The 13,514-nt window shown below is 45.4% G+C and overlaps 1 long non-coding RNA gene across 1 annotated transcript; it reads right to left on the bottom strand.

Moving 5' to 3' along the window:
- LOC110394892 lies at positions 259-9,790 on the bottom strand. The gene is made up of 4 exons (XR_002436004.1): positions 6,349-9,790; positions 1,957-2,076; positions 1,723-1,793; positions 259-1,493 (listed from the first exon to the last, which is right to left on the bottom strand). It is a non-coding gene; the product is annotated as an uncharacterized LOC110394892 (long non-coding RNA).

Genomic DNA, 13,514 nt, shown 5'->3' with positions numbered 1-13,514 from the left:
GGCTTTGGGTCATACTTTAACAGGGCCACTACTCTGTAACTGATTAAAAGCACCTCTTCTTTAGCAGCACTCCCTGAGGTCTTGGCTTTACAACATGATTCAGGTAATGAGAGCAAGGTGATCAGGGTTATTAATAGACATCACATCTAGCTGGAAAATTGGAAGCCGAGTGTAAACACGAACGCCTCCCTTAAGCGAGTTTTCTCTGCGAGCTGGCGAAAGGATTGAAGGGTGAGGCAGAATCATTCTCATTTCCAGTAATATTTTATTGATTTACTTCACATCATGCAGTTCAATAACTCATCCTCCAAATAGATGAAACTTCAGCTCCATATAAATAGGTATTAATCTCAAGTAAATTGCCAACGAGTCTTAATTAAGCAATAAGACAGAACAGCCCATATCGTTGGGTTGATTAATGGCACACCTTGGACATGCACCAAGGCGCAGGGCGAAGTGAAGTGCTTCCAGTCTGCTCATGGCCTGAAATTCGTCAGCAGAACACAACTCCAAATTTCCTCAGGGCGTGGACACAGTCAAGGGCTTGGCTTTTCCTCCAGCCATGACCACAACTTTAAACTGCTTGTTTCATAGGAAATAGGGCAGAAACAGAGTCCGTCCAGTTCTTACAAAGCAGCAGGCCATGTGATTGCATTGCTGTTTGCATCTCTCTTATGCATCCAGATAAAATACACCAGTAAGAGGAGCAGAAGCATAGGAGGTGTACAAGGTAAGAAACTCACCAAGTTGAGAGGTGCCTTTGCAAATCTCCGGAACACGTCATGTAAGCCAAGAACATTTCTGCATATTTCAGAGGGTATCGCTCGGGTTTTGTTTATGGCACGGTAAATTAGGAGGGACTCCATGGAGGTCAACAGAACCAAAAGTGTGAAATCGATGCAAGGAAGGGAAGAGGGGGAAAAGTGCTCTGTATGTTTCTCTCATTGCACATCAGCATCAGAGCCTGCTTCCTGGCTTATGAAAACACGCTGCAGCCCTTCATATTTCCCGCTAGTGAAGTAGACTATTAGCATACAGCTGCACCTCTTAAGAGAGCTAAACAGAAAGAACTGGAGATTTGGCAGTGTTTTCCTGCTTTTTTTCTACAACAGGCAATATAAAACACACAGAAGAGGGAGACACTACAAAGCGGGTTCTCAACTACAGTAATTCAGTGCAGCTCCATTGTAGTCAGTGGAGCTATACTGATTTACACTAGTGGGTTCATTTACATCTGTCTCCCCCCACCCTTCTCTCTCTCTGGTTCTGGAAAGGTTGAAAGCAAGTGCTGAGGAGAAAATGACATAGAAGGACAAATAAATTCAAGTGGCAGAGAACCTTGCAAAATGAGAATACATCAATATTCAGCAATGCAAAGACTACAGGGCTTGAGAGGGAAAAGGGAGACGGAGGCTGTTCCCAGGAAATTGAAGTTTCCAGTGGAAAAGGCATTGCAGCTGGACAGTCTGGAACTGCTAGCACCACTTCCAAGCCTGTTCCAAGAAGGGGGGAACACAGCTGTGTAAGAAGTAAGTAAAAAAGGGGCTCCCACCTTGCTCCACAGGCTGAGATTATGGGTTTGTAACTATGGGAACCTGCTGGTTACAGGTTCCCATTCTCTCCTTGCTCAGGGACTGCCTGGTCCCCTGGGGCTCTGCATGCCCCATCCCCACTGTCCTCCCCCCGCTTCCCCAGGATCCCTCCCAGCCACCACCACAGCACCTGCCTGCCATCTCCTTATGCTCCTTTCCTGCTAAGCCCCTGCACCACAGATTTAGTGGGCAGCACATGACCTGTACAAAAAGGCAGAAGAGGTGGGTGAAAAAAAGAGCAACTGGCCATTGGCTATTAGCACTGAGGACTTTAACCTTATGGGCAATTGCCCTTACTGATGACAGTACTAACTTTGGCTATCAAATCACTTTCTAGCTTAACAGTAATCTTTCTGTGTGCTACCTGGGACAGCTGGGGACCAACCAGGTCACATGGTTTTCTTCTGACAGCATGAAGCTCTGGCTGGGGTGAGGTGGGCAGGCAGAAGGCAGCAATCTCCTCAGGCAGCATCCAGCAGACAGCCTGAATCACAGCACCAGAATGAATTTGAGCATACCAGGATGTCATGCTAACTTTTCCCCAAACTTCAGCACTCTGTTGTACTATTTTCACTCAAATACCAGAATAATAGGTTTCATATTAGAAATCTTTTTTTCTCTTTCAGTATTCACTCTGCACACTCGACCTGCGTCCATGCACATAAACACATTTGAGCTGCTAGCAGTCCAGCTATACTCGTCCCAGCGAAACCCTCTAGGGCAAATGGAAGTAATACCAGCCAAAAGTGCTTTGGGTAGTGCACCTTTTAGTCTGGTTCACTGATGTAAATGAACTCTGTCAGGGGAAAAAAAAAAATGTTTGTTTTCATGCTTGATGTTGGTATAACTGCAGCTGCCATAAAAATATTGCTGGAAATGTCACTGCAGAATCACACCCTGACTGACAATGAAATACCAGCCAACGTTTCTAGCATAAATCTTGCATAAAGAAAGTGCCAAGGTTAAATTTCTAGGGCAAAGGGAAGCGGGTAGACCCAGCAGGCAAGAATTTAAAAGAAAAGAAAAAAAGAAAGGTACCTTAGGAGAAAACAATTCTATTATTAGATAGATATTCATTCATGTACATCAGCTGGCAGCATCGCGTCCCTTTAGCAGTCAGTTGCAGAACAGCAAGAATTTTTATGTCTGTTTAAGGCCTCTGGATAAAGCTGCCAATTGTTGAATGGAAAAAGCTCCAATGAAAATATTTAGTTTTGGCGGAGACAAGGCCACCTACGAGGCTTTGCATTTCCCTTTCTTCTTCTCCTTCTGCCTCTCCCAACCCCCTCGCAGCCATTAATTTACTAGCAGCAGCTGTGATTGTCTGAGATATGCAGAGAAGTGTAAGAAGACCATCCTGCACCCCATGCTAACGCCGTTAGTTCAGAAATATTATGGGATTATTTTTTAAGTTCCTCCTGTTGTATGCAAGGCTAGAATGAAAAAAAAAAAAAAAGGAACTTAAGAGGATTTTCATTCAGTGTGTTTGTTATTCATTTTGTTGTTGCCACAGCATGTGGGATTTGTGTGCATTTAAGATATCAACTTAACTACATTGCCTTCACTTCATTACTTGTGTTTGCCAGCCAAGGTGAAGCGAGTGAATCAAAGAAGATTTAAAGTAAATACCATTTAGAATATGGGGCAAAAAAATGTAATATGTTGAGGTGGATGGAGAAGGGGGAGAGGAGGGGAAGAAAAGGGGTATCATGGCTGTTGTAATAGAATGTGCCTCTCCAAATGACTAATGAGTGGAGAAATCATCTCAAACATCGCCAGAGACTTGTGTTGTCGTCAGCCCCCTTCTCCAGACTCAGGTTTTATTTGGCTGTATCTTTTGTTGTGCTAAAAGGGGTTCCAAGCATTAGTTCTCCTCAGGAGGATAACATTAAATAAACTACAGCACCATGCTGTTAATTGTTTTGTGTCATTTGCACCGTTCCGTTACAGGGTAGGCCATTTCACCATGCGTTCAACAGACTTGTCTCTAGCTCTACTATAGCCAAGTATACGTGCACTAGAGATTTTCCTTTCATCTGCTCATTCTCAGACTTTTCCTTACAGGTACCAAGAAGGCAAAGACTCAAATCTAGATGCCTGAGGTATAAGCACCAGCTAGGTATTCTGTGCCCTACCCCAGTTTTTTGGAAGTCCTGTTCAGCTAAATCACATGTTGTTCACATGGCAGAGCTCTGCCCAAGGGCCAGAGCTGGAACTGTTTTCTAGCCAGAAAGGTAAAATCTACCCTCACACACCTACCTAACATTTCATTTGTTGAGGAGACTGACAGTAGTCAGTAGCAAATGGTTTAGAGAAAGATAGGAGAAATTCTCTTGTTGAAAATCATGAAATAACTTTGGTCTTGAACAACTGACTTCTATCAGAGGCTGCCACTATCTGCACTTCAGGCTTCTAGGGTCACTTATTTTCTCTTTTTTAAACAGGGAAACAATATTTTGTCTATGGGAACACACCCCTGTAGAAAAATCAGAAAAAAAAAAAAAAAAAGCTCTCTATATTACCTCTCTCTCCTCCATCCAGATTTTGGAAATGAGAATATTTACATTAGCAGTGGCAAATTGGAAAAAGATATAGCCCAGTGAAGAGGAAAAGTCATTGTTATTCCTTGTGAACATCATTTTCTAACAGCTTCAAAACCTACAGACCCACCAAGACAACCTCCACTGGAAAGGAAAGGCAAGAGGGCTTCGGGGAGCTGATAAACATCATGTGAAGCATGAAAAGCCCACAGCTGAATTACCATGGAAAGGCCTGATTTCACAACAGCCTTCCCCAGGCATTTCTGCCTTCTGAGCAGCTGCCCTGAATAGTGTTTTTAACCTCGAAACAGCACTAGGAGACTCAGAACGCAGTGTCCCCCACCAATGTACATCTGGGCAGGACAGCATGGAGGATCAGAGCAGTGAGGAGATGGACCACCTGTGCCCACACAGCAGACTGCCACACTGCCCACAGCACGTGCTGGTGTACCTGCCCTCCTGTCGGCAAAGGGAATAGCAGCAGGGCAAATGGGGGCAGACCGGGTTTTGGCATATGTTAGGAATCAAACCACACAACCAGGATCCCTGAAGTGTTTGCACATTGGTTGCGTGCAAATGTTAGAGCCCTGCAGTAGCCTGGGCACAGCTGCGGCCGCCCACGGTGCTCAGGGTAATGCAGGACATGGTGTGATCACACCTTTGCTCTTCTCTCAGGCTCGTGGTGACCACTGTTCAGTCACAGCCAGGGGGCACCGCACAAGATGCTCGGAGACCTCAGGGCTCGAGACAGGTCACCCCACTTCTGCACCTCTACGTCTCAGGTCATTAGGGTTTTACAGCCCTAGTAATTATTCCTACATTGCCACTACATCTTTTTGTTCTCCTGTTTACAGTACTGCTTACAAGGATGCTGTGGATTGCTCTCATTTAGTTTTACTTTTTTTCACCTCAACTATTTACAAAGCCCCACTTAAAAGGCTGAAAATAAAATTTCTTTATTGATTTGTTCTCTTTTTCCATTTGGAAAACATTGATTTTTTTTTCCTTGTGTTTTTAATGGAGCTTGAAATTAACATGAATCTGTTTGTTCAGATCCCTGTCTGAATTAGTGCAGTTTTAGTAATAAAGTTAGGTAGCTGTTACCTTGGAAACAGAGCTCTGTTTTAGAAAACATTTTAGCAAACATTGGAGCTAAACAGAAGTAGCAAAATCAAATTCCTCTGTAAGAGTTTGGTGGGTGCTGGTCTCACCCAGCACCTCCAGCCCAGAGCACGCTGCCTGCGTGACGGCAGTCCCATGAAAAATGTGTTAACTCGGGGGCTCTGGCTATTTTACAGTGTTTCAGTTTTTGCGATGGCTCTCTTCTTCCCTTCTTCTCTGGTAGTGCTGTGGTGTCAGTCAGCATTAAGAATTCACAGCTCTTCGCTATCCCTTAATTGCCGCACTAATCTGAACTCCTTGGCTTAGCTGTGTGATCCTCTAAAGGTGCAGAGGTACCTGTGGTTCCCCAGCAGTGCAATAGCAAAGGCACCGGGTACAATTGTCACAGCAAGATGGCTGCAGGGAGTTGGCAATTAGTTGCAGGGCTATACTACACTGCCACAAACACGCAAGTTGGAACAGCAGCCTACATACATAGAAATACTAGGCCTTATCTTCTGCAGAACAGCAGGAGAGAGCCTCAAGACAAAAACGCTGCAATGCATGTGACAGTTCAGAGTGGTGGTATGTACACAAGGTAGAATATGCACCACAAGTAAAACTGGAAAAAAGTTGCACATATGCAACAGTGTCACTGGACAGGACAAAAGGTGAAACAGACTGTGTCAGCTGTGTTAAGCTCAATCACCTGAAAACTGCTCTTTATGTGGGCTAGATAAGGTTCATTTTTCTCAGTTTCTTTCGTTTTTAGTAACATCCAAGTGGTACACCAGGATAGGACTATTCCCCTCCTCCCTCCTCTGAAAGAGGTAGAGTTTTACCAAGAAGAACCCCAAACAAACAGTAGAATTGTTTCAGCACTTCCTTTAGAGGTGCAATTCATCTATGCTTGACTTTCTTTGACCGTGAGACTAAAGGTATCTCAGCCACACTTACTCAGATCCCAATTAAAAATAAATAAAAATAAAACGCTGCAGGAGAGATGAGAAGATGTTCTGTTGAGGTTTGCTGTTTTTGATTGTTTCTGCCTTCCAATATCACCTTCAAAAATAAAACTTGCAGCTTTGCAAAACATTAACCGGCTGGTTACTTACTTGGGTACATACATCCTTTGTGGGCAGGCAGCAGGACGATGAGGAACAAATGATAATGCTCCCTGTAACCTCAGCATTAATGCACACAGCATAATAGATGGCTGGCCACTGCATTTGAAGAACAGTTCATGAAGCAAAGTAGAAATGATGGGTGTGCAGGATATAATTACAGCAGTAATGTAATAACATTCCATGTTAGATTATTAGGGGTCTATTCTGCCCTTGACATGCCTACGTAACTCCCATTAACGTTAATTGAGGTTATGCACGTGAATCAGCAACTGAGCAAATCACTAAATTAATTACATGTAAAGTACCTGTTTCATTTTTTTTAAATCCACTGATACATTTGGCCAGTGCAAACACTTATAGTCCAGGAAAGAACCACCATAGTGTGGAGGAGAAGCCACGTGGAAAAGGCTGCGTAGATTTTAAAACCCCATTATACAGAATTAAGTTTTGACAAATAGGTAAAGGATAGTGGGAATACTAATTCCTGGACAGGGCTTCCTGCACATCCTTCAGAAACCCTGCGGCTTTGTTTGAACAAACTAGGAGAGACTCTTGCTCTTCTGCAGCACCTCCTGCAGAGGAGGTTATCTGGAGCTTTTATAAACAAAGGTGTAAAATGCCGGCTCTGCAGGCAAAGGCGGCACCTACTGTGAGTGCAGCCATGGGAGCAAGAGCAGGCTTGGACAAGGCACAGAGCTACTATTTTCTTCTGCTTGGCAATCGCAACCCCCACTTTCTGTCGAGGCATGCTTTGATCAAGCAGATGTGATGACAAGGATCAGTGTGACAACAAAGTCTCTGAATATGGTGGAAGAAGTTTGGGCTTGAAATTCAAAGCCTGTGTTTCACTGAAGGGTCTTATTCTGCAAACACTTATCCTGGAGTCTGAAGGATGGAGGTTGATCTACAAGAAACAGAATCACTCTCCTCTCCCTTCTTCTTCCTTTGATTTTTTGTTTTAGTACTGAGAGCTGTTGAATTTTCAGTACTCCTGAGCAGTTAAAACTGGATGCAAAGGAAATTAAAGTGCTTCCTGGAGGAAGGAGGGGAGCGGTAAATAGCCTCCATCACCTGCACCTCTAACACTGCCTCCTTGTGATACTATAATTATAGCAAAGCTGGGTTGTCAGCCTTTTCCACCCCAGGAACCCCCTGGAATTCCTTTCTCAGTGAGCCAGGCTCTGGAAGGGATTCCCCCACCCATTCAGCAATCCGAGAAGGCCCGGATGGCCATAAAACCCTGGCACCTGTTCGTGTCCTCCACTGGGAGGGGGGACAACTGCCCCACGATGAGACTTCCTGAAATAGAGCAATATCCATGATGTGACCAACAGAGACTCCCTCATTATAGATTAGAAAGGATGCCTGAGCTTTCGATCTTTTATTTTGCATGGAGTAAACAGCCTCTCTGGTTTCAGCTGGACCTGTCTTGAAAGAGCAGCTCTTGGAGTGGCTTTAGTTACAGTGAGCTCCACTGCCCCCACAGATGGCTGGTGGCCTGTTTCCCCATGTGTGCCTGGTGGCACTGGAGCATGTTGGACGTGCTTAGCCATGCAAAGGGCCTTGGCTTCAAAGAGTTACGCTCATGGGCTCACTGCCTGCCTGACAGGCAAATGGGAACTTAAGTTTCACCTCAGACAGTGTAGACACAGCTGCTGAAGCAAAGTGAAGCTAACCCTGGCCAGCTGCACTGCAGATGGTGTTGCCAGTTTAATTAGTAGTAGCATTATTTTCTGTAATTCTTAACATATATTTACTAATACTCATTTATTTGTCATAAGATAAGGATTTTGAAGTCCCTTGTCGTCACTGGGGTATATAAACAGGACCAACTGGAGGCATAAGCAAGGTGTGTAATCACCTAGACTGGTAGAGAAGGGAGAGAGGTAAAATTGCATCGTTGTGGAGGAAAGATGCTCTGGATCTCACTGCAGTGGCCCTGGCCTGCATCAGTTCAGTGGCAGTGACAAAGCTATTCCCACAGGCCTTATCTCTCCTCAGGAACAGCAAGCAGAATCATAGAATCATCAAGCTTGAAAAAGACCTCTAAGATCATCCAGTCCAACCATCCACCTATCACCAGTATTTCCCACTAAACTATGTCCCTCAGCACAACATCTAAACGTTTCTTGAACGCAGTGTAGTAGTGATGGCTTTGCTGCCTTGGTGTCTGGTTTACCTCTGTCAGTCTCTCACAGATGCAGACAAACAGGCTATGCAGGAGTGATGCTTCCCAGGAGCTGGGAAATTAAGGTGGCACAGAATAAAGGTGTCTAGAGATGGGCCATTCCCCTCTCCCTGCTCTCTAGCATGTGGCTCAGTGTTGTCCTGAGGTGGAGGCAGCAAGCTCCAAAGGAAAGGAATCTCATCAGCAGGACAACAGCAGCCAACAGAGTGACTTGGCAACCTGTGCTCAGTACCTCAAAATGCTCAAGAGACTGTGCTGCAAACAATGGCTCTGGTGCAGCAAAGTATGGGCTGAACATGGAGCCAGAGCAGCTGCTCTGAACCCAAAATGTCCTGACACCTTACACTGCGTACCAGGCGGAGAACTTGGAAGCCATCATGGGGAAAGGACTGGCCTCCACCTCACAAAGTGAAACAGACCACCACCTGAAGAAGATGAGAGTACAAAGAACAGATGGTTAGATGCCAAATAAGAATTTTGATGATTAATTTCACACTTTCACATTTAATAATATTGATTCTATGTATGGCTTGTTCATCCCTTGGTTTTATCCAGCTTAGTCTACAAAGATCTCCGAAAGGCATTCGAAGTTATGGAATTGGCAGTCAAAGAAGGAAAGGTGAATCGTTGACAGAGGCTTTGTTCACCTCCCATGCTGCTGACTTATACTAACATTTATTATTACAAAACAAAAAGAAAACAGCATGTGAAAATGATCATCTTCACTTTTCTGAATGTTTTTAAAAGGGCAGGTATCCTGCTGTCCTCATTTCAGAAAGGAAGGGACTGGTACTCAGAGGAGCTGAGTTTTATTAGAAATCGCGCATTATAGGGGTTTCTCCTTTTGCATTACAAATTGTACTTCATCCTAAATATTCGGTTCCAGCTTGCTTTCTTTAAAAAAGTTCTGGGCCAGGAGAGAAGTTGTGAATAACATGAGGAAATATGGCAGGCCAGGCGCTGTGCACAGAGCCAGACAAATCAAAGGGAAATTGCACGATTCACGCGTTCGTGATGTTCACGTTTAGACAGCGGCAAAGAGAAGTGGGTCATGCCTCCTTCACACCGGGGCTGTCGCTGAAGTCAGGAGCCGCTTTTCACACGACAAAATCACCACCTCTGCGCACGATGACTGCAAGATACAGCCGGTGAAGAGGAGGCTGTGCTAGAAAAGGGACGTTTTTCCTCTTTTCTGCCGCGGGGCTCTCCGCGCTGCCTGAGGCGCGGCCGCCACCTGCCGCCTCGCCGCCGCGCTGCAGCCACCCGCCCTGCCCGGCCGGGCCGAGAGGAGGCCGCCAGCCCCACTTCCCCGCCCGCGCGGGGGGAGGTGCGACCGCCATGTCGGGCGGTGCCGCTCGCCTCCGTGTACGGTGCGGGTACGGGCGGTGGCAGCAAGCTGCCGTGAGGGGCCCCGGTGGGCAGGGCACGGCCTGACGGGGCACCACCTGATGAGGAGTGGCTGTATTTTTATGAGAGGGGAATCTGTGTGTTCAAGCACAAATTGCAGTCAAGGAGAGGTGAGGAATGGAGTTCTCTCCCTCTCTTCAGTGGTAGATAAGAGTTTAACAGGGAAAGGTATAGCTGTGTTTTGATTTCTGCTGCACACGTTAGCGTAACGCTGGCTGCCCTCAAACTGTGTCGGTTTCTTTGCTTAAAATCTCACGGATTGTTTGTCAGTTCTCTGTTAGGAAAGCACACTGAGAGCTTGCCAGGCCATCTGAGCTTTTCCCACTTCTCCCTCCCCACACACCGCTGAGAAGCACTGTAAGAGCCATGGCAGCTCCCGCCAAACAAGCTGTGGCCTCAGCATGGCCACCCAGAAGGGAAGGAGCACAGTTCCCCCCCTCCACTGTCCTCCCACAGGCAGAGTGACACCTGAAGGAGGCAGGTGGTGCCACTGTCGTGCTGTGGTGTTCAGGCTGAGCCATGCTCCAGGCCCACACCCCTTCCTAAACTCCCCAGCCTCCCCCCTTCTCTGCTCCACGATCTGTGGTCTGCTACCCCCAGCACACATGTCCTTGCTATTCCAGCGGTCCCCTGTCTGTCTGCCCACCTGCAGCCTGAGCAGAGCGCGCATCCTGCATTTCTCTGTGCCCTCTCTGCTTTCCATGAGGGCTAGCATCCCCTCTCCTAGCAAGGCCTTTCAGGTGCAGCAGGGGGCCTAGAGAAGCCAAGGGGATGGGGTCTGCATGGCATGAAGGAGCCCGAAATTGCAGCTGTGCAGTGGAGGGATGTGCTCTTGGAGCTCAGGAGTGCTTTGGTGCTGGGCAGCCCATGGTCTCCTCCCCATCAATCTGGCATTTTCGTAACAAATCCCATGAAAGCCTGAGCCAGCTGAAGCAAAGCAAAATCTTGCTCTGGTATTTGTCAGCTTCCAACTCATTTTAAGTTGTGAATTAAGGCTGCAAGTGAGAGAGACTCTCCTGAGGGTCTCTGAGCAAGAAAAGTCTGATACAAGGCGAACAGTGCTAAAATTTGGAGTAACTGGCATATGTCCAGAACATGGTAATCCCTGTCACTTTGTCTCTTCACCTTCCGTTACCTTTCTTGCTATTCATTCCACTTTGCTTTGCTTGTTATATGTTAGTGATGTTCATTTTGCAGACAAATCCCAGACTGACGTAAATCACACCACATCATTGAAATGCCCCCTCACATCCTTTCTCTTTAAACAGCGTAGCCACAAACTGCTGTCTGGCATTTCCAAACAGATGTCAGACCTCTTGAGGTGGGGATTTACTTCTTCTCCACTTTCTGGCATACTAAGTTGATGACACATAATGACTGTCACTGCAGTCAAACAGTATGCATGTAATGATTCAGTGAATTTGATCCAGAGCATGGGAAGAGGCAAGACGAGGGCTGAAGTTTTGCTCTATGAGGATCCTCAGTGGAAATAAAGTGGAAAGATTTAAATGCTTTTGCCTATCACTGCTTTGTTCATAAGTTCAGCAGCTCGGGTACAGTCCTGTGGTTTTTAGAAAAATGAAATAAGGCTAGCAGGATGCTTCCTTGGTTAGAAAATATTTATTCCTCTGTACCTGCATTGATTACCTTTAGGTATGAACAGCAATGCCATTCTCATCCTTCAAATGTTCATTCTAGTCAATAACAAAATTAATTTGTATACCAACAAATCCACAGCTATCCAGGAGGGAAATGAGATCAGTATATAATAGAGAGGAGATTTCTGGCAAAAGGGAGAATGTAAAAAGAGCCCTGCTTATAAGAATTATTGATAAAAGAATTATATCTTTATAGAATTCAATTCTGTATCTTGAAGCATTTTATACACTTAGTCTTCAGTGAAAGCAGCAACCATTGAATGACTGCTGTTTGGTGAAGAAAATTGATTTTAAAATCTCTCTTATTCGTTTACAATTATTATTATTTTGTACTAAAGTAGCACCCCGGAGTCTGTAGCACAGATGCAGGCTCCTCTGTGGTAGGCACCAGGTAAACTCGTACCAAGGGACTGTGGCTCTTTACATCCATCACCCAGGAAATGGCTTTTAAAGTGCACAGCTCAAAGAGATCCGTGTGTATTTATTTATATGTTATTGAATGACTGCACTAAAGCTGATACCTGAAATAAAAGCATTTATTAGTCTCAGTAGGCTCTCAAGCACCATAAGGTACCTTAAGAAAGTTCAGTGTCCACACACAGAAGACTCTAACTCACTTAAAATCCAAATCCAGCCTTGAGCAGCTGTTGTGACAGGCACAGTGAACTCTGAGCAGCCCACAGGAGGATAAGGACTGGGGTATAGAGGGTATGGGAAATGGTGACATGCCATTCATGTGCCACACATGCCTTTCAGCTTCTGCCTGCGCTAACTCAAAGCTGGGAGGTAACGAGGAAATGCAGACAGTTTGCAAGGGTGGGATAGGTTGCCAGTACCTTACCTGACTGAACTTAAGAAACGGGTATGGCAAACACTCACTGGTTCTGCTCCAGTGGTACAGTGAGCAGGACTTTCCTTCTCTGCAGGCAGGATCTGCTGGGTGGTGTGGCAGCCTCAGCACGGGGCTGTAGAAGGGAGGAACAACTAAAGAGCCAGTGCCACAAGAGGCACAAAGAAAGATGGGACTCTCACAATCCAGAAAACTTTACAACATTTGTAAGTAGGTAAGCTGGACACAGAAGTGGTAGGAAAAAAAGTTTTATTCTCCTGTTATAGTGCATGGTGAATTGCCAATATGGGAAAACAAGATGTTGAGAAACAGTATTACCTTGGAAGTGCATGACAGGAGGAGAAAATGATCGCCATTGCAGTGCCTGAATAGCAAAGCTTACCTTCCTCTAAATCTCAGCATTAACCAATGGGCAAAATGAATGAAACTGCAGTTTAAGGTCAAGCGATCCTTTGCCATGTACCGTCACCACAGGGGAGAGAAAATGAATGTTTTGAGCAATGCAAAGTAGAAACAAGTGATGTGAGTAAAATCCATCCTCAGACAAAGACTTATGCTAAGCCAGTGCATCTGATGTTGAAATTTAAGGAGTACATGGGTTCTGGAGGATTTACCTGTAGGAGTACTTTGTTCCCTACATATGCAAATGCAGTATAAGCTGGGGAACGTGCACAAAGAATGCACAACGCAGACAGAAGGGTAGCCATGACCTGGACACACCAGGGTATCTGTATTGCTTTGTCCATGTATCTCCAGAACATGTAATGTGCAAGTTCTGTGCAAAACACATGGGCAAATATGACAAAAGCTACTCTTGACTCTGATTCAAAGCCCATGGTAATCAAGGGAAGTCCATCTCTGCAGCAAACTTCATGCAATATCCACAGCTTTCGTGCAGTCACTCTACAGCAAGGAAAGATTCATAGAGGAAGTGGCATATGACAACACCTTGATGCACATTTCACCGTCATTAGAAACAAGTGGTAGCACCCTTCTCTCTGCAGTACACAGTAAGACAGTTTATTAACCAAATGTTTAGTAACAATTTTGC

Source organism: Numida meleagris, chromosome 2 (assembly GCF_002078875.1).
Source record: "Numida meleagris isolate 19003 breed g44 Domestic line chromosome 2, NumMel1.0, whole genome shotgun sequence".
Classification (NCBI taxonomy): domain Eukaryota; kingdom Metazoa; phylum Chordata; class Aves; order Galliformes; family Numididae; genus Numida; species Numida meleagris.
The sequence above is the reverse complement of the archived record's forward strand: the minus strand, read 5'-3'. Positions and strand labels throughout refer to the sequence as shown.